This window comes from Esox lucius, chromosome 1, assembly GCF_011004845.1.
Source record: "Esox lucius isolate fEsoLuc1 chromosome 1, fEsoLuc1.pri, whole genome shotgun sequence".
Lineage (NCBI taxonomy): Eukaryota > Metazoa > Chordata > Actinopteri > Esociformes > Esocidae > Esox > Esox lucius.
In genome coordinates, this window is record NC_047569.1 from 22,018,565 (window position 1) to 22,039,312 (window position 20,748).

Here is a 20,748-nt window from a genome sequence, read left to right on the forward strand (position 1 = left end):
GGACGAGACAGGGACAGAGGAGGAGACAGGGGAGGGAGGAGGAGACAGGGGATGAGACAGGGACAGAGGAGGAGGCAAGGGACAGAGGAGGAGACAGGGGACGAGACAGGGGAGAAAGGAGGAGACAGGGGAGGGAGGAGGAGACAGGGGACGAGACAGGGGACAGAGAAGGAGACAGGGGAGGGAGGAGGAGACGGGACAGAGGAGGAGACAGGGGAGAGAGGAGGAAAGGCAATGCTGGGTGTACGTTAACACGTGTTGTGACAGCAACATAAACAATTTGAAAAGTTATAGCAGCTTGGTAAAATCAGATTATAAAATGCTACCAACATCAGGGCAAAATCTAAAAACAATTTAGGGTACTCCTTTAAGATAAATAATAATGTGAATCACACTAAGAACTGGAGCTAACTTAGCAATGTTAAGTTAATGCAGATAATACGAAACAACAGATTTCTGAAGGATGGTCTGATCTCTCCATTCCACCCAAAGGACCCTGAGTCTCTAGTGCTGCCCTACCCTCCCATCATGTTCTTCATCACACCAGTCTCTCTGCCCCTTTCTTCCTCTCCCTGTCAACTCTCCCCCTCTATCCTACTCCTTCTCTCGCTCCTTGGACTCCCACGGAATGGAAAACAGCTGGGTCAGGGACTGCCCAGAGCACATAATGCCCAGTTATTCTATGATCCTCCCACCACCTCCTCCTCCCTGTCCAGTGGTCTCCCTTGCTCCCTCTTCTCATTTAAGGTGTGGTTGTGCAGCTGAACAAAAGAAAAACAGCTTGTATGAGAACATGGTTCTCACCCACATATGGTACTCTCCCTCTCTCCCTCTCCTTTTCTCTGAATTCATTTCCCAACCCAACTCCCTGGTGAGAGTCTGCTGTTATGACTGGTTCTGCTTTTGACAAGTAGAAAAAGGCTGAGATATTGTGCAGCTGAGCTCTCCAACTAAGTATGTGTGCCCCTACCTTGGGTAACATGTGAAATAAATGACAACCCCCCAACACACACACACACACACACACACAGCTCACCTGCTGAAGATTGGAGCATGGTGGTGGAATTTACAACAATAGGAGCAGCAGGTGCAAAGTGACAGAGAGAACATTGGGACATGGGGTGGACATGAGAGACATTATGATTGAAGGACTAAACCCATGGCTATGGCTGCAGGTCAGACCTTTCCATATCTTTAACTTGCTGAAGGTAAGGATCCAGAGTTTCCTGTAGCTTCTGCACGTTTGCAGATCACATTCCGCCAATGAAGAATAATCTAGGCCTACTGAACAGACTAATCTGACCAATGTTAGACATTTTAGACTAATGCCGATCAGTGTCTACAAGATCCGAAAATGATTTGACCGTTTTTTAGGCTACACAACCGTGGTTCAAAGATAGGACATGCCAACGTTTTGAACGACTCAAAGTTTGTGTGCATCACAAAGAAAAAAATCAGGTAGATATTTCCCAAACAGTTATCATTACCCCAACGCTTTGGCCATGACACTCAGCTTTGCAAGAAGTCAAATTCAGAAGAATAGTTATGGGCAACCTGTGATGAAACCTGCCTTCACAAATCAAGTAACACTCGCAAGCCAAAACAAAATCGAGTGGCCTAGACTCAATGCTTTCATTTGTTCTTCCACTTGTTTCTAGCTCACACAGTTACGGTTCTAAAAACAATTTCCTGGAGATAGTCCTCCTGATAAACGACAGCGATTCCGGACCCTTTTAATGCAATGTGCCAATGCTTTATACTTGCAGATTCTTATGAGCGTGATGCTCGCTGTGAAAACAGGAAGTTTCTATCATCAACCAGACAGGGTTATGAACATCTGAAGTGGCTCCAGGGGGCTCCCTACCCTTTTTCCTAGTGGTGTGTGCTGTTGAACGTGATCCACACATGTGCAGCCAGGCTCACACACGCACGTGCGCACGCGCGCACACACACGCACACACACATGCACACACACACACTGTAAACCTAAAGCAAGAAGTAAATGAAATGTACACAAAGTAACATCACTGTCACACACAGACTCTTTAAAATGCCTCTTTAAAATTACATTTGGGGCACTACTGTGACATAGTGGTGAGCACTGGAGAGGAGCCTGAAAGAGATATGAGATCAGGTATAAAACATACTGAGAGATAGAGGGAGGGGTCAGCAGGGCAAAGAGGAAATATACCACTTCTGCTAAACAGGCAGGGTGAGATCATGGGTGTGATGTTTGGGTCAGTGTGTGTGTGTGTGTGAGAGAAACACAGTCTGCATATGCCATTGTAATTTCCTGCCCTATGATTGACTCTTATGTGGGCACCTGCATTGACAGAAACACCCATCCTGTTCCTCTCAGCTAGCTGTAAGCTTATTCACACAAATACACATACACACAAGCATGCCCAAAACATAGAGTGAACAAGCAAAGAAGACAGACAAGTACGATCCCAAGAAAGTCCCAGCCCCCCAGCCAACGCACCCTACAACACGTGTAGCACTCTCCTAGACTCTCCAAGGGTACTGTACTCCAATCAGGATCATTAATTAGTCATGCATGGATGCTGGAAGCTGTGGGGAAGCACATGGTAAACGGGGCCTGAAAATATGCGCATCCAGCACAGCAGAAGCCTGACTAGTCCAGACAGAGCCCTGTGGCCTGGGGGCAGAGTGGGGCAGCATCTCCCCACCTGACTGACTGGCTGGGTGTCAGGGAGGAACACAGAAATAAGAATGAATAGAACAGGCGTCCCCATTCACGTATATGTAGGTTATGCTGGTATACTGAGTATATGAGTACATATGTATATATATATATACATATATATACAGCCCCGGAAAAAGTTAAGAGACCACTGCACCTTTTTCTTTCCTTTCCAAAAAAGTCAAAAAGGAAGGTTTTGAGTGAGGAACAGAAAATGAAAAAGAGGAAAGAAAAAGGTGCGGTGGCACTGTATATATACGTATCATGTTTTTATACGTGCAAGCTATTGCACATCACATTGGAAAGCATAATGCAAAATGACAGATTCTCAATGAAAGTACTTCTTTGTTCGGCTTAACCTGCGTCTCGCCTGCAATTACCATGGAAACAGAAGATGCAACTAGCCTTTGGTGCACATGTGCGAGCCGGCTTCCATCGAAACATCAACACTACCCTCCACCACCCAGGGCTGGAGGGGACGCTGAAAGACAACTCAGCTACATGATCAAGGCTACGTCTTGCCATGACAGCCCGGGAGGAGGCCAGGCAAGAGAGGGAGTGTGAGGCAGGGGCTCACGAGACCTTCTGGCTGGCAGGCATCCCTGCCTCTCACCCTCATTTTAACTGGAATGTATTTCATTGTTTAGATGACATTAACACAGCACATATTGGGATTGACATCCATACAAGAATCACACTCTGATTTAACCACAACAGTGAGGGGAAAACACACAAATTGCCAGGGAATCCTGTGCCTGTTCTGTTTTCAATGATTTCTGTGAGACTGAAGTAATACTTTCATTCACATGGAGATGCAATCTTTATCTATCAGAGGGAGAGAGAGAGAAAGAGAGAGCATGACAGTGAGAGGTAGATGAAAGAGAGATGGTTTACTTGCTTTCATGGGGACAAGAGGTCATGCAAGCTAATTAGCTGGCAAACAATTCCCATACAGACAGAATAGGACATGTGCATCTCTTAGTGTTTGAGTGTGTTTATTTGCCAGCATATATATGTGTGTGTCCATGTGAGTAAGAGTGTGTTACAATATGCTATAAGGAGTGTCCATGTGTTAGCGTTGACGAATGTGAGAATGGAAGTTGATGTGTGATTGTTGGCGTGTGTGTATGTGTGAGCGTGTGTGTGTGTGTGTGTGTATGTGTGAATGCATTAGTTAGGGCTATGTTTGATGCTGTTGTCTGAAGTAGTGATGTCAAGCGTGGGCTGGGTCTGGACTGAACATGTACCTGTGTGTGTGTGTGTGTGTGTGTGTGCGCGCGCATACTGTATGTGTGCATTTGTATGTTTGCGTATGACTGTGCATGGGTGGGTGTGTGCGCTTGTGCATATGTGTTTGTGCATGCAGTGAAAAGCTTGGCCGTTGGTGGACTGAGTAGAAAAGGCGAAAAGGCATTCGGGGCTGGTGTCAGTTACATTGGCAGCGGATGCAGTTACATCCTTAAAAGCAGTCCATTAGTAAACTGAACAGTTTGACAAGTCATAAATTAATGTCCTATCACTTTCATTCTACGGGAGTTTTAGCAATGGTGTTGGGTGCTCTAGATGTAATGAGAAGAAAACCCTGGGTGTTTTTTCTTGTTTCTGTGTGTGTGTGGGTGTGTGTGTAAGTGTATGTGAACTCAGCCTCCTCACAGTTTGAGTTTTTATCAGTGAATAAAAGAAATGATCCATGCCTTGAAGTCCAATGTGACCAGGGTTGCCCCCCTCCTTGAGAAACCAGCCAACCAGTTTCCTGTGTCACTGAGGGCCTTAACACTGCTAGCTTTCTCGCCTGGTTCTGGTTCTCATCCCAACTGATCCGTCCTGTGCCTTGAATGAGCAGATCCTGTCAGGGTTGAGCATTTCAGGCTCTGGACAGTGTTGGTTTGCATCGTTCCTGGTGCCTGGTGTCCCCCGGGGCTTGGTTCTATGCCCTGTCCTCTGTAGAGTCACTTGGCCATGTCATATCTTAACACGGTCTCACATCTCTACATGCCTGGCAGACATCCCTGATTCGATGTCAGCCCACCACCTCAAACTCAACCTTGACAAAACTGAACTGTTCATGGTTGACACATCCCCCTGTCTGAGGGTAAACATGAAGTGGGTGACTCTCTTCTGCAGGTTACCCTACAACATTCACAGAGAAAGTGGCGCAGGGACTCATTGAAGCACTACTGCGTCTCACTTTTGGTAGGAAATCCCTGCTTGCGCCATTTAACCCCTGAAACTTGGAAAGCTGCAGCCCGTCTGGTGTTCAACCTTCCTAAATGTTCCCATGTCACCCCTCACCTTCACACAGTCACTCAGCTTCCACTTCAAGATCATGGCGCTGGCCTACCAAGCAGCGAGAGGAACTGCCCAATCATACCTTCAGACAAAAGCATGCAAGCGCACTCGTGCATTCCTCCATAATCCTCCTCTGTCACCCAGTCCCATCTGTCTGTCTGAGGACATTTTTCTGAGGAGATTATTGACACCATCTGAAATGCTACCTTATTCCCTACAGTGTTTTAGTTTAGACTGGAGCACTATACTAGACGGGCCCTGGTGAAAAGCAGTGCACTATAACAGGGTTAGGGTGGTGTTTGAGACATCCACACGGTTGCCTGGTCTCCCCATGCGCTGTCAGGCCCTCCTCTGGCGTCCTCACTCACTACCTGAACCAGCTGTGGCTTTTCTCTCTCTCCTGCCTGCCTCGCTCGCTCACTTCTCTCATTCCCAGGATCACATGACCCACTCTTGCTCAACTGAGCTTTTGAAATGAACCAGGGATCATCTCAGGCTACAGGACGTAGGCAGGCATCCAGGGACCCTGACTCCCCTTCCTGACCCAGCAGGTAAATATTCACACCTGGCCTGTCGCTGACAATCTGAACAATAGGCAAACAGGACACCAGGAAAGTTACAGAGCGCATCCATTGGATTCAAAAGGATACCTGAGCATATGTTTCAGACTGACCCTTGGCCCCTGTCATATAAACTAATGTAATGTAAACAATCAGGACTAGGGTAATAATAAGAACAGACTGGCCCTAGTCCCCAATAATAATAACAGACTGGCCCTAGTCCCCAGTAATAATAACAGACTGGCCCTAGTCCCATAAAATAATAACAGACTGGCCCTAGTCCCCAGTAATAATAACAGACTGGCCCTAGTCCCCAGTAATAATAACAGACTGGCCCTAGTCCCCAATAATAATAACAGACTGGCCCTAGTCCCCAATAATAATAACAGACTGGTCCTAGTCCCCAGTAATAATAACAGATTGGCCCTAGTCCCATAAAATAATAACAGACTGGCCCTAGTCCCCAATAATAACAGACTGGCCCTATAGTCCCCAATAATAATAGCAGACTGGTCCTAGTCCCCAGTAATAATAACAGATTGGCCCTAGTCCCATAAAATAATAACAGACTGGCCCTAGTCCCCAATAATAACAGACTGGCCCTAGTCCCCAATAATAACAGACTGGCCCTAGTCCCCAATAATAACAGACTGGCCCTAGTCCCCAATAATAACAGACTGGCCCTAGTCCCCAATAATAACAGACTGACCCTACTCACCAGGCACAATAATATAGCAGCGTAAAACTAGGAGCTGAGATGGGGGTCCAGAGACACTGTGGCCACATATGAAGGTAACCCCGGACAACCAGGCAGGAAGTAACCAGCACCAGACCAAAGGGACACCAACCAACTGCAACGACCCTGAAAGAGGGCCGAGTATCGCCAACAGATTTCACTCCTATTGTAGGAGTGGACCCTAAAACTCAACTCCATACCTTATGCCTAATTCTAAACCTTATGCCTAATTCTAAACCTTATGCCTAATTCTAAACCTTATGCCTAATTCTAAACCTTATGCCTAATTCTAACCATAACCCCAATTGAACTTCAGCATAAAACTTAAACTTGATGCAAAAAAAAATCCCTGTTGGTTTTACCATCCTCGTGGGGATTTTGGTCCTGACTATCACTTGATAGTTGTCTTGTTGGCTCGTTTTAAAATGACGTAAAGCAGTCTGTAAAAGGTCTACACCTGTGATTTCCAAAGCATGTGACATGATTGTACGGGAATTAGAGAAGGCCCTTTATCAACACTTGGAGAAATGTAAGACTATTGAGATTACTGCTGTCTAATTACTGTATAATTGATCATATTTATAATATCTTCTATAATGTTACAGTCCAAATGTTGAGCTTGTAGGAAACCTGAGACCCCTGATGGGAAAGGAAATTTGTGAGGGACAGAGATAAAGTGTTCTAGGCATTGGTGTGAACCACAGTTTCTTGTGTATTACTGGGAGTGGGTGTATGTGTGTTTGGTGTGTGTGTGTGTGTGTTTGTGGACGCTTGGACGCGTGCATCTCAACTCCAGCTTTCTGCCCCAGTTTGCTGGCAGTGGCCCCACCGTCTGTGCTAAAAGTCACGTCTTGAAGGGAGAGAGAACAGAGGGAGAAAATGAGAGAAATGGGGGAGGAAGGAGGAGGGGTGTAGGGGGCACAAGGAGCAGGACACAGGAAGTGGAGAAAGATGAAGAGCGCGGAGACAATGAGATGCACAAGGGGTGCTGAACCGAAGGGGGAAAAGAGGAGGAAAAGCAAGCAGGGAGAGAGTAGAGAGAGAGAGGGGAGAGAAAGAGCGACAGGGAGAGGGGGAGAGCCAGAAGAAGAGAAAGACACCGAAAAAAGCCAGAAGAAGAGGGATACAGAGAGAGACAGAGGAACGGACAGGGAGGGGGAGAGACAGGGTGTGTGTATCTGGCATGAGGAGGCAGGGAGAGATAGCGTAGGCCAGGCTGGCCGGACGTGTGTGTTTGTGTTTGAATGAAGAGGGATGTGAGACAGAGACCCCTCACTGGCGCAGCTCTCACACTGGAACCCTGCCATGCAAAGATGGACAAAGACACACACACACACACACACACACACACATACACAAACACGACTCAGAGCTTTCTCGCAAACGCACACGCACACGCACACACAGTGTGCAAGCAAACCAACAATAAAAGACATGAGAGATGTAGGAGCTAAAAGTAGCAGGACTCTGGAAAGCCGGGTTGGACGGAGGAGAGAAAAGCAGAACAGAGCAGAAAGTGGACTAACGAGGCCAGCCAGTGAGGTTTCCTCCTCATAGCCTTCAATGATAACAGCTGCCTGTTTTTACCAAGAAGCTCCAGGAGAATCACACTGCTTAAGGTTACAGCAGCATCCCAAAACAGGATGAACCCACATCACCCCAAGACTCCTGTTTGTGTGTTACTAAACACAATGATGCCCTTAAGGGCAAAAGGAAAACAGCCCAGGGGTTAGGTCTGATAACACAGAGTCTGAAGGCATACATCGGGCTGGTTCAGGGCTTACATAAGTACTGTAGGTCATTCAGCAAATAGGTCACCCAGAGTTGGAAGGGACTGATGTAAACGTGTGTGTTGACAGGCACTGATATCCTGTCCAAAAGAGTTGCATGGTCTCAATGGCATATTTCTGCCCTCATAACGTCAGAGTCACCTCATGGCCTCCGCCCGCCATCCCGCCGTCTGAGAATTCCTTTCCTCTCCTCATTGCCAGAGTCACTTCCTGTGCTGTGTAGCTGAGTGTCCTCAACGCCACTGAAACAGAGTGGCGCGGCGTAGAGAGGAGCGGCCTAATGCTCCGCTCTTCCTTATCGGGCTCCAGAGGACCAGGGAACACAGCTGAATGTGTACACAAAAAGTCACACATGAACATACGCACTTACAAACACACACGCACACACCTTGTGGAGGCGGCGTGTTGCATATTGGCACGGTGAGTGTGTGTGTTAAAGGGGAGGGAGGACAGGGGAAAGTTGGGGAGGGACCTGGGGGGTCCATTGTTTTCAGTCTGGAAGGCACAACTGCTGGGGGCTGGGGGCGCAGGCAGGGAAGGTGACGCTAGAGTCAAGGAAAGACTAAATTTAGAACACCTTAGAGTCCAAATATTTCAACATTTTTAAGCATATTCGGAAACTCACATATACATTAGGGCATGCATGTAATGAATAAACTAATAATAGGAATTCAACAGAAGTCCAACTGAAAATAAAAAAATGACACTTAAAAATAGAGAAATTGTAAAAAGATGCATTTTGGGATCTTAAAAGTCCAGTAAACCTAATTTAGCAATCTTCTTAACAATATTTTATTTCTGTACCTTGATGGGCACCATAATCGTGCCCAAAAAGTGTTATCACATTCATTTCCATTTTGAGAAATGTTACTCCATGCATTTGCCCCTTTCAATTTCAAAGATTTTCTAGGCAGGATGAAAATATGTACACTGGTTTTCCTCACAAATCTCTATATTTTCTTCTCCCAATGCAAACCTAGTTCTCCTAGTGCATTATGCAGCAAATTCAACTGACATCTATCTTGGCGCTGAAACATTTGACATAGAGTCTGTTGCTTTTTACACATTTCCACCCAGTAGTGAAACAGCGACAATAAAAGGGAAGGCAACAACTGAAAGACAAACTGCTGTCCTAGTGTGGCTGGGTCTTCTCTGGCGTGGGCTCCTGGTGACTGTTTGGGAGAAATGGCTGTGGGCTGCCATAGCTTTCGGATGTCTCTCTGGTCTTCTCCTCCTCGCTGTCTTTCTCCTCCTTCTCCAGCATCCAGGGCCATATGGCTTGGTGCATCGTCCCCCCAGCCTGCATTGCAAAAGCCTTCATATACATTATGCAAAATAGACAGATGGATGCGTCTTACACAAATGTGTCAATATCATTAACTGGCTAATTTGACAATTTGTAATGCAGGATTTTGTGTTATGAAATACACCCACCTAAAGGATTCACATACTAATACTGTGTTTGACCCCCTTTCGCCTTCAGAACTGCCTTAATTCTACGTGGCATTGATTCAACAAGGTGCTGAAAGTATTCTTTAGAAATGTTGGCCCATATTGATAGGATAGCATCTTGCAGTTGATGGAGATTTGTGGGATGCACATCCAGGGCACGAAGCTCCCGTTCCATCACATCCCAAAGATGCTCTATTGGGTTGAGATCTGGTGACTGTGGGGGCCATTTCAGTACAGTGAACTCATTGTCATGTTCAAGAAACCAATTTGAAATGATTCGAGCTTTGTGACATGGTGCATTATCCTGCTGGAAGTAGCCATCAGAGGATGGGTACATGGTGGTCATAAAGGGATGGACATGGTCAGAAACAATGCTCAGGTAGGCCGTGGCATTTAAACGATGTCCAATTGGCACTAAGGGGCCTAAAGTGTGCCAAGAAAACATTCCCCACACCATTACACCACCACCACCAGCCTGCACAGTGGTAACAAGGCATGATGGATCCATGTTCTCATTCTGTTTACGCCAAATTCTGACTCTACCATCTGAATATCTCAACAGAAATCGAGACTCATCAGACCAGGCAACATTCTTCCAGTCTTCAACTGTCCAATTTTGGTGAGCTCGTGCAAATTGTAGCCTTTTTGTCCTATTTGTAGTGGAGATGAGTGGTACCCGGTGGGGTCTTCTGCTGTTGTGCGTGTTGTGGCTTCACAAATGCTTTGCTGCATACCTCGGTTGTAACAAGTGGTTATTTCAGTCAAAGTTGCTCTTCTATCAGCTTGAATCAGTCGGCCCATTCTCCTCTGACCTCTAGCATCAACAAGGCATTTTCGCCCACAGGACTGCCGCATACTGGATGTTTTTCCCTTTTCACACCATTCTTTGTAAACCCTAGAAATGGTTGTGCATGGAAATCCCAGTAACTGAGCAGATTTTGAAATACTCAGACCGGCCCGTCTGGCACCAACAACCATGCCACGCTCAAAATTGCTTAAATCACATTTCTTTCCCATTCTGACATTCAGTTTGGAGTTCAGGAGATTGTCTTGACCAGGACCACACCCCTAAATGCATTGAAGCAACTGCCATGTGATTGGTTGATTAGATAATTGCATTCATGAGAAATCCTTTAGGTGTGTGTATATGCCATCTCTGCACTGGCTTCCCTGTATCATTCCGGATAGAAATCAAAACCCTCCTATAGTCCTACCAGTGTATTCACAACAGTGCCCCTTTATATCTCATGGAACTGTTATCCCTCCATAACCCCACCCACAGCCTCAGGTCAAGTGATAGCCTGCTCCTCCACATCCCCGGGACCAAGCTCTGCTCCTTGGGGGATGAGGGTTTTAACTTGACCGCCCCTAGCCACTGGAATGCCCTCCTGAACCACCTGAAGTCACTACAGACTCTAGGCTCATTAAAAACAGGCCTGAAGACATGTGTATATAGGAAGACTTTTTGTTGATAACCGTGCTTTTCTTTTCCTTACATGTTTCTTTTTTTTCTTTTATATTTATTTATTTAATTCACTTTGAGATTATTCTAAATAATGAAAAGCGCTCTACAAATATAAGAAATTATTATCTATTATTATTATATGTGACAGTCTGCTATCCCCATTTCTATTCAGAAGAATTGAACGTAATGATTTTCAGGTTGTACTGAAGTTAGATCATGGTGAACCAACATTTTACTGACTAACAGATCATGTTTTTACACAAATGTAATGATTTATGTTTCTGGGGATGGATTACCCCTTTAAGGACAACAATTTGTATGAAATGTTTTGACTTGGATTGGTACCATATAATTTTGATATGAAATTAGTGATCTAGTACACAACCAGATGACATAGTACATGAAAAACATGGACCCGTTTTGGCTAATAAGCAACATTTCCACAACTACTAGTTGAAATTATATGAAATAATGTTGGGAGTGCAGCTTTAACTGAGAGATGTTGAGGGATTTGGCTTAGTCATTTACTGAATGAGTCAATGAAAAATAGATTAAACAAGTGAATGACTGTTGACAAATCAGTAAAACATGGTAACAGTTGTGTCTCTTTTGTGTGGTAACAGTTGTGTCTCTTTTGTGTGGTAACAGTTGTGTCTTGACTGACAACTGGTAGTCAAAGGGTTAAAATATCACAAATTAAGAACTTGATGTTAGATGGTTACAAACTTCATCTAACGATCAGCTACCCCAAGCTAAATGTCAATGCAAGTTACAGTGGCATGTGAGAATGTTACATCACCTGAAATCAACTTTATTTATTAGTCATGATTTTATTTATAAGGATACTTACAACGCACTTCCATTGATATTAACTAGCGGTGACTAAGGTTGATTGGAGTTTGTAACAGAACCCTAGTTGAGAGTTCTATTGTCGCATAAATTAAGTGGATGAATCATCTAACATAAAGTTGTATGGAATTGAACTTATTTTCCAGCCATGAAAGAGAACAGTCTCCTTATCAGGTTATTTATGTAACTCCCACAACATAGGCTGCCGTATACAATATAAAAACATCCTGACTTTATTCACTTGCACATTTTTATTATTATTATATACAGTAGTAGACACACTTATCTAACGTGACCTACAGGAGAATCAGGATGAAGTGCCTTGCTGAAGGGCACGACAGCAGATCTGCCCCCTATTCAGTGCCGAGAATCAAAACCACAACCTTTAGTAATTGGAACAATGGCCCCATTACGCTGTCTGCTGCCCTAATAACATTCTCCTGTTATTGCACAGATTTACCCATTCATGGTGTGTAACAGTATACAAACACCATAACATTACTGTTACTGTTGCCTACCCAAACTGGACTCGTTATTGGACCATGGTTGTGCTCAGAGACTGTTGTGTTTTGCTGTGTACATAAACGTGTGTAAGATCCTAACCAGATGGTGACAGGAAACCAGCCTGACGTCAGCCACAACAATAAAGGTGAGTCATTTTACATCACATTTTGCATTGAAGTAATTTAACAGATGCTCTTATCCAGAGAGACTTGCAGTACTGACTGCATACATTTTTAAACTGTTTCAACCCAGCCGACCATTGGAATTAAACCCTAGCATTGCAACCTCCATGTGACATTGGCCCTTTGGCATACCAAATCAGACTATTCTGCTGTATTCAACGGTATTCTACCATGTTCAACTGTTCCACTGTGTAACTACGCTGTATCATCTTCTACTGTGTTGTATTGTATTCTGCTGTTTTCAATGGTGCTTTACGGTGTCTTACTATGTCCTACTATTTTCTACTATAATTGTATGTGTTTAGCTTCGATGTACTGTGTTCAGCAATTTAACAGTTCACCTGTACTCTACTTCATTCAACTGTGATATACTAAATTCTACTGTATTCCACTGTGTTCACCCTTATTAATTTTTCTGCCCAGTCCTGTGTGTATACAATGCGTGTGCGTGTCTTTTTATGTCCTGTGTGTTCCTCTGGTTTGTCCATCAGGGTTTCACCAGCACCATGTCCATGTGCCCTTCCTGTGAAACGCTGTGGCGTAGCCTAGCGACGCATGTTGTGTTTGGCGGGGCCAGGCATGTTTCCCCTCATAGCTAGCGTCTGATGTCAGCCTGTATGTGTGGCTTCGGGGGGGCCGGTGGGGGCGCTGACATGATGCCAAGGAAAAGGACAGCCGGGACCGTGAGGGGGACCTTATCTGGGAGAGGTGGATCGGAGGTGAACACGTCCTGAGGGCATCCCGAGGCTGACCGGGCCTGCGTGCCGCTCACTGACACTCAACTGTTAGAAATAGCTGGGGGGACTCGGATAACAATGGCGTTTTCAACAGAATCTGGTTCCACCCTTAATTAAAGCATCCACTTTGAAATAACTGTCTCTAAAAATGCAAACGCTCCAATATCTGTGGTAAAGCAAGGTTGAGGTACTCCACGTTGGGTAGTGAAGAGTCTGGCAGGGACCACAATGTCGTTAGTTTGAATGTTATCATGTTGTCTTCTTAGTGGCGTACATCTGCTGCGGCATGTTAATGAACAGCCTCTGATCTGTAGTCGTCAGCAACTATCTTCCAACCATCATAGCTTGTCCCACGTTCAGCTCTCAGGTCGTCTCACTAGCATCCCTTCGTTGTGGTTAGGGCTCTCCCTCTCCTGTGATTCCACCAAGGTGTTTACAGTCCTGACATATTAACACTCATATTAAACAGCATGGGGTTTTACCCTCTACCAACAGTTAGTGGAAAACCCCTCATCAATGAAGGTGAATTCACAGCAGGCTCTGCCAACTAAGTGGCACATTACTAAACATTACATACCCATTTGAGACATTGCTCATACTACTTTCTACAGTGACCATACCTTTGGGATAGACATTATGCCTAATGCAAATTCACAAATTCAGCTGATCACTAAACGACACAAACGACATATGACACACTATGTGCAAGGTATGCTGATTTAGGGATTAAATAATAATATGAATTACCGTCATAACAGGAGCCTGATTCCTCTTAAGTTTTCTATCAGAATGTGATCTCTGCTATCTCCTTTACTCATTCTCTGCAGGAACTTGGATCCGCTTCATGTATTGGGCCCAGTGTTTTCATAACAATATTGTTCCATTGTCCAGCCCTGCCATTCTGCTGTCTATTTTTACCACAGCTCATACGAATCAGCCATTAGGGCTTTTGTTTATCTCTTGAGTCTGTTTCTTAACATAACACCAGCAACCACAAGTGTGAATGGCATGTTTTCGATGACACATGGCCCTCGCCTCCCTGTATGTGTGTGTAATTACAACCAAATGGTGGAAAGCGCACAGCATTTACATATATATGTGTGTGTGTGTGTGTGTCTGTGTGAGAGTGTGACAAAGAGAGTGAGGTGAGCGCATGATTTCTCTCCACCATGCAACTTCAATCAGACAGTTCCCAGGAGTGTGGTGTGAAAGAGGTCTAACTGCACCAAGCCACTGAGAAATATCATAAATCAGAACAGGCCTCTACCTCCTCAAAGGCCTACCCAAGCTAAGCTAACCGGATGGCTAGCGGATGTACCATTTATGCTTTTGTATATGTATGTAAACGTAACGGTCCTTCATCCCATTAAGGTGTATGTGCTCTCACTGCATGCACGCCCCAACATTTAACCAAGCATTGCCAACCCATTTATTCCAGGTTTTTCTGATTTCCCCGAAAACCTGAGAGCTACCTGGCTGCGCCTTCACTTTGCTAAGCTGGCATTGTGGACAGAAACTTCATAGGGCTGAATGGTTTGGATGAAGCACGCTGATTCAAATACCTCCGTTAGTTCAAGAAGCTAGCCACATAGCGCCACGGCCAAACCAGCAGCTAAACACAGCCCCTCCCGGTTAAAAAAATTTAGTTTCTCGCCGACCAGCTGCAAGAGGTGTTTTGCTGTGTACGCTGACTCTAATTAGCACCATGTTATGTGTCTACCAAATGGAGCTGCTGGCAGAGCTCAGCAGGGCCCTACATGTTGGTGGCCCCTAAGCAGAAGTCCTGGCAGACATTTGTGCCACGGCTGACTTCGTCCTATGTCCTTGCACATAAGGCTTTGTAGACCAACACTGCTGCACTGGCACGTACTGGTGAGCATGTCAGAAGAACCAGATGGTGTGATTCTGTCAGTAGGCAGCAGGGGCGCTCAATACCTCTCACTGTTGATGTGACACTACTATCATGGGTCAATGTACAGTTGCTCTGAGTGACATATATTCCCATTAATTGCAACCAGGGTGCCGATCTTTTGGGGGAGGCGCTCCATTCTTACATATGGAATCTACAGACACAGCAGTCTAATCCGATTTGGAGTGTTTGGGAAGATTGTCTCCTATTATTCTCTGTTGTAGGTCAGAGAACCTCAACAGGCACAGATAGATCAGTGATCCTCCTAAGCCCCACCCTGTGGTCTTGATCCAGCCCACAATGAACAGGGTCAGTATGAAGGGCTTATGTCCCAAGGGTCAGTTCTGGTGGTCACATTGGCCCTCTTGCAGTTAGTGTGGGGCGAGACAGTTGGAGCCTCTTAAGCCGATTTCTCTAAGCTTACTGTTTGCTTTAGAATATCGGCTTGAGGCGAATGACAAATTGCATTCCTTTCTCGATAGACATCCAACCCTAACTGGAGTGCTTTAACAATTGGAGCAGACACCTTCATTCTTATTTTTCATGTTCAAAGGGAACCATGACAAGAGCTGCCAGATTCTATCGTAGAGTATTTAGTTTCTTGGGTCCTGAATTGGACTCAGTATAGAACCACATGTACATATCTATGCACAAAGCGGATATGTTTTACCTCATTGTAGCTGTACAGCATGGGTCAGATGATTAAGTCAGAGTGTTTGAGTGAACTTGGAACAGTTTTATTTGACGACTGCGTGTTTCATGTATGAAGTCTTGCTTTATTTAAACGAGTGTGGGACAGTGGAATAAAGCAGGTAATAGCAGGATTAAATCTGACTGGATTCAGTGTGAAAGGTCACATTGGTTTGGATGGGTCTGGATTGGGTGGTCCTTGTTGTCTATAAAATAGATACTGTACATCAAATACTTCCTTTTCTGGTCCGATCATCATCCATCTCTTGTTTTTTCTAATTTCCTCCATCTGTCTGGTCTTTGGCCCATTCTGTCCATCTCTGGTCTTTTTCTCATTCTGTCCACATCTCTCCTCTGTTTGGTCCATCCATCCCTCCCTCCCTTTCTACTTCCCTTTACAGCCCCCTCTCTGTTTCAATGTTCAGTCCCCATAAGAGGCTGCCTCACCCCTCTCCTCCCCCTCTTCCACATCTGGCTAGGCAGCTGTGGTTGGCTGGGGTTCAATGAGAGTGGGAGGGTTTGGGTGAGTTGGGGTGATGGGTTGGGAGGGCTATCCATTGCAAAGCCCAGGACACCGTAAAAAATGGGTCAAGCTTTCTTAACACAAAAAAGCGAACTGCAGAAAAAGTAAAAACCAAATCTCCTCCATCTCTCTCAGCCTATCTATCAAAGTGTCTCCCTGTGCACTATTAAACTCAATTAAACATCCCAGTTGAGCAGAGCAGCGAGAACGGGAAACAGAGCAGGAGAAAAGGAGAGAATGGGAGAGGGAAAAAGGAGCGGGAAGCAGTATGGGCAATGTTCTCAATATCTGATTTCCACATGGTAAATACATGAACCTATCTAACCAAGGGGCTCTTGAATTTAAAGTTGAGTGGATCAGAGAGAGGCGAGAGAAAGGAGAGCGGGACGGCACGGTGTTGTTGCCAGTATCATGTGGAAGCTCTTTCCTCTTGGGTCGGATCAATGCCCATGCATTCCACATGGCATCAAGACTCCTCTGACCGTGTCCCAGATCGCAACCGCCTCCTTTTATAGTGCACATCAGGCCACAATGAAACATAGTGCACTACAGGGAATAGGGCGCAGTTTGGGGTGTGGACGTCCACATTAGGTCTGCTCATTCTAGAGTCCTGTCAAGTCTCTTCCCCTGCCAGGGTCGCCGTCAGTCTCTGTTTCCTAAACAGCACCTTATTCCCTACAGTGTAATACTTCTGAAAAAGGCCCAACGGGCCCTGTTCGAAATGAAGGCACTATAGAAGAGTAGGGCGCCATTTGAGACACATGCGGTGACTCACCGTTACACGTGCGTCATTGTGTCCATTCCAGGATGTCATCTGCTTTACCTTTATGCCACCCCCCAAACCCCCCCTCCGTCCCTGCTGTCTTTTGTTTCCCTTGACCCTGTGTGCCAGTTCCTCTCCATTCCAGCTGAAGTGCATGACCTCCCAGGGTTCGCCCAGGGACAGAGGCCTCTCTAACGGACAGCCCGGTCCGCAGCATGCATGCTGCACTCTCACGTGAGCCTCAACATATGGGAAGTAGCCGTGACCGTGGAAAAAGCTCCCCTTTCAGGATCTTGTGATTCCATCCAACTCCTTTTATTGCCAGTTTAACTGTCTGAGGAGCTAAACAAACACTCAACACACACCAATTGAGGAAGACGAGGTCGCAGTGAGAGAGAAGGAGTGAATGGAGGAAAGGGAATGGGAAAGAGAGACTAAGACATAGGGCAATGCAGTGAGGGAGTAGGAAGTGAGAGCATGGAATGAGCCAGTAAGATGGAGGGATGTGTGTGTGTGTGTATGTGTGTTGGGTGGCTGGGGGCTTGGGAAGGTGAACCCGGACTCCTCTCTGTACAGGAAGCCCCTGATTAGTGCTAACGAGAAATGCAGGCCATATTAATGCAGCCACACACCTCTCCCTCCTCCCTCAACCCTCCTGCCATCTGCAGCCCCAGCACTCTCTGCCAGACATCATAACCCTACTGTAAAGCCCTGAGATACACCAGAGCAATGGAGGTTGGGGTCACACCTCTCTGTAGGACTACTGCCAACACAGGAACGTACTCCACAGGAACCTACACACACACACACACACACACACACACAAACCTTTACACAACTACACGAACAGATCGCTGAACAACACACACTCAAGTATGCACACCGCGGCGTCCAGACGGACACCCGATTTTAATTATTGTACTGAATCAACTGACTTCATTTGCATAAGGAACAATCGTTGATTGGCGCTCCATGATCAAAGAGCGAGAGGATGGAGGAACGCATAGATGGAAAAACAGGTCGGCTGGTGTGCACCCCGTTATTAACGGTTCCCCCAGATGGACAGGCGGGCCAGGCAGGGCGTTCTCACATTCAGACATGGATACCCTGTCCCCTGTTCTCCCACCCACACATTAACATGTGTTTCACATTCAAAGAGGAGATGTGCGAACCAACGGCCAACCGTTCTCCAACACTGGCAGTCCTTTTTTTGCGGTCTTGAAAATGAACTTACACTTTGGATGTAGGCCAGTGAGTAGGTACTGTAATGAAGGACGGGTGAAGAGCAGACAGAAACAGAGAGAGAGGAGAAGAAGAGATTGGAAGACAGAGAAAGGAGTCAGAGGTACCTTCATTATTTGCCAAACTCAAAACGGTGTGTGTTCGATGTGTGTGGGTGTGTTTGTATCGGGGGTCATTCTCTCTCTAGTTTACCCAGCTGGAAGACTGTAACAAGCCCCAGACAGAGTTGTGATGTCACCCTGTCTCTCTCTCTCTCTCTCTCGGTCTCCTACCCTCTGTCATAACTCATCAACTCCCCTGCTTCCTGTCCCTAGAGTGTCCCAAGTGATGTCACAGGCCAGCTGGGGATGTCACGTCCACTCCCCCATGTCCCCTCTCTCTCAACTCGGCTTCAATCACTGGCGGCCCACAGAGACTGAGGATCATGAAGGAAGCACGTACCACACAGACAAGCAGAGACAGACAGACGGATGGACCCAGGCACTTGACAAACAGGCAGATGTTTGCAAGAACACAAACAAACCCACACAACCGTGTAACTGCCCAAATAGTTTAAGACAGACGTCATAATTCTATAAATATGCAGCATTAATATATTAATTAATATAAGTGAGGATGTAAATTTAACCTGTATAAATAACATAGGTTGTATCAGACCACTGTAACAAAATTTGGCCAGTTACTGGTTAATTTAACTCACTAGTGTCACAATACAATCACTTTACTGGTTTATTATTCAATAGTGCCACAATATAATTACTTTATTTTGAAATGTATTTCAACAGTGTCACAATACAATTACTTTATTGGTTAATGTAATTCAGTAGCGTCAAAATAATATCACTTAATTGGTTAATGCAATTCAGCAGTGTCACAAATCAATAACTTCCTAGGTTAATGTAATTCAGCAGTGTCACAATACAACCACTTTATTGGTTAATGTAATTCAGCAGTGTCACAATACAATCACTTCCTAGGTTAATGTAATTCTGCAGTGTCACAATACAATCACTTCATAGGGTAATGTAATTTTGCAGTGTCACAATACAACCACTTCATTGGTTAATGTAATTCAGCAGTGTCACAATACAATCACTTCATTGGTTAATGTAATTCAACACTGTCACAATACAATCACTTAGATTAATGTAGTTCACAAGTGTCAGAGCAGTTTACAAGAGAGAAAAAAAGAAATCTCACAAGTCCTAGGAGAAAAGCTAGCAAACAGTATCACATGACCATAAATGTGAAGCACCATTTGATACTGTCTTGAAAACGGTCTGACTATTGGCAGGAAATGACTGACACATTTATAAGTGGACGGGGCCATAAAAATAACTGAAGCACATTAAAACCCCTCTGGCTGCTGTTGTCAAATGACATATTTCTTAACTCTTGTTGGGTGGACAGGAAATCTGAAATGTCTATCACAAGTTTCTTGTACGTATGTGTACTGAATATTGATTTGGTATTCTGGAAACGTACTGTATACTCACAGCATGTGATTTGACTGGTGCGTTGGGTCTGACAGATCATTTAAACTCATTAAGGTTGAGTGGCAGTGACCTGCTACTCCCCCCTGGGAGGGTGCTTGACCTGTGGCCATACACTTAACATCACTCACAACTGCATTCTCATTCATTCATTAACACAATCACTGTTGAACATTCACTCAGTCACTCAAGTCAAAACACCAAAACATTTACATGGAAACAATATAAATACTATATAAAGCCCTTCCCTATTCCCATACTATTTCATTACAAGATCCATTCATAAAAGTAATCTAAATGTTACATAATTCTCCTGGAAGACCAGACGGCACACATTCAGAGCTCTCATTGTTAGTTCAGATGCTAATGGGAGATTACATGGAGCTTTGAGGCAAAATAAGTTGTCATAGGGTTTGATTTTCTTGAACAAACATAAGTGACCATTTAACACTTAATTTATCGTGCCTGATTTCACAGCCTTTGTCGAATTAGCCACCAATTGCCAGTAAAAGAATCGAGGATGTCAGTTCTTCACAGTCCGGGCTGTTTAAGGCACCACTAACTGAGTATGCTTTTTGAGTATTCAATATAACATCTCAAACAGAAACGCATGCATTGATTCATTCATTGTTTTTTATAGATATCTGACCGTAGATGTCATGGTGTTGGGAAATCTAAGATCTGTTCCCAACTGACTTGAAAATAATGTCATTGCTGTCCACTGCATGTCATTTTAATATCTGCAAGATAACATTTGAATTGTAACAAACACTGTAATGCTTCATTTAGAAAGGAGGATTCATCAAACTGGGTTTTTCAACATAGTATCACGGTAATTCTCTTTTCTGTGGACAGGTGTT